This window comes from Suricata suricatta, chromosome X (assembly GCF_006229205.1).
Source record: "Suricata suricatta isolate VVHF042 chromosome X, meerkat_22Aug2017_6uvM2_HiC, whole genome shotgun sequence".
Lineage (NCBI taxonomy): Eukaryota > Metazoa > Chordata > Mammalia > Carnivora > Herpestidae > Suricata > Suricata suricatta.
The window spans coordinates 59,765,959-59,767,462 of NC_043717.1; positions in this window are offsets into that span (position 1 = coordinate 59,765,959).

Below are 1,504 nucleotides of genomic sequence, written 5' to 3' on the forward strand. Positions count from 1 at the left end.
AATACATCCAGGATTCAATAGATGTTTATGGGGTGAAGAGAAAGAGACAGAGACAAAGGCAAAGAGGAGGAGAAGGAAAAAGAGGAAAAGTATTTGTTATAAGGGAAAACAAGAGTTCAGTCTCAATCTCATCTGTGGTGACCACTGCTAATCCTGTTGTGCCTTCCTCGAAGGAATTTTAAGAGGAAGTAAAAGCATTTCATAAATATGAGGAACCATTATAATTACTGTTATGAATGTCATTTCATTGAAGAAGGGGATTTTGAATTGAAGATGAAATTTTTAAAAATCTGTTTCTGGTTAATTAGATGCAGTGAAGGAAAAAAATGCAGTTTTAGAGTGGTTAAACAAAAGGGGTGCCTGGATGTCTCAGTCGGTTAAGCGTCAGACTTTGGCTCTGGTCATGATCTTGCTGTTTGTGATTAGGCTCTGCATCAGGCTCTGTGCTGACAGCACATAGCCTAGACCCTGCTTCAGAGTCTGTGTTTTCTTCTCTCTTTGCCCCTCCCCTACTCTCTTTATTGCTCTCTCTCAAAAATAAATAAACATTTAAAAAATTAAAAAGGAATGGTTAAACAGTGACACAGTTTGATTGTGAAAGGTAATTTTTGAGCACTTGTGGAAACCCTTTAAACAAATAGCTTAAAAAGGGATATCAACTTTCAATGAATGCCTTGTATACTGCTTTTTGAGAACTATGACTATTTAATTCACATTTTAGCCTCTATTTTCATATGTTCACAGGAATCATTCAGTGTCATTTGAGCAAGAAAGCCTGCAGAAGACATTTAGAGTAGTCTTTCTTTTGAACCCCAGTACATTAACATTTGTTTTTGCATACTGTACTGTACACCCCAGCCTGCACAGAAAATGGGAAACTGAGAAATCCTAAAATGAAAACTGCATTCTAGTAAGTATGCAAAATTTGAGATGGTTATTAAAAATATTATTCAATAGTCAGTAAAAATCAGGTTAAGTACCTTTTGGTTATGGGGCATTCATCCTTTTTCATGAAGTGCAGAACTGCAATTAGCCACGTCTCTGTGTAATTCTGTAGCTATCCCAAAGCCTAAAACCATTAGAAAGGGCCCAGATCCTTGGACTTACTACTCTTTTCCTTATATCTTTACTCAAAACAGTTATTTAAACTAACTCAAAGATCATTAGCATAGCATCTTTAACTCTTTCTTAGGCTTATCGTGGTTGCCTTTCTGTGGGATATTACACTGTGTTAAGCATTGTGTGACAAAGGAAGTAGACTGGTTTTGGAAAGAAATTCTTGAGACTTTGAATTCAGACAGTATTTTCACATTCTCTTAGACTTCTAATGGGGTTTGATCCTTAGTTTGCTTTGATATGTAAATAGAGATATTGCTTTCTCCCATGGGACCCTGGAGATCTGCCAAAGCATATAATGTAAGATATCCTTCAGGATACAAACTGAATTGCCTAGAACAGATTAGAAAGCCACATTTGTATTTGGGCTTCACAATAAAATACCTTT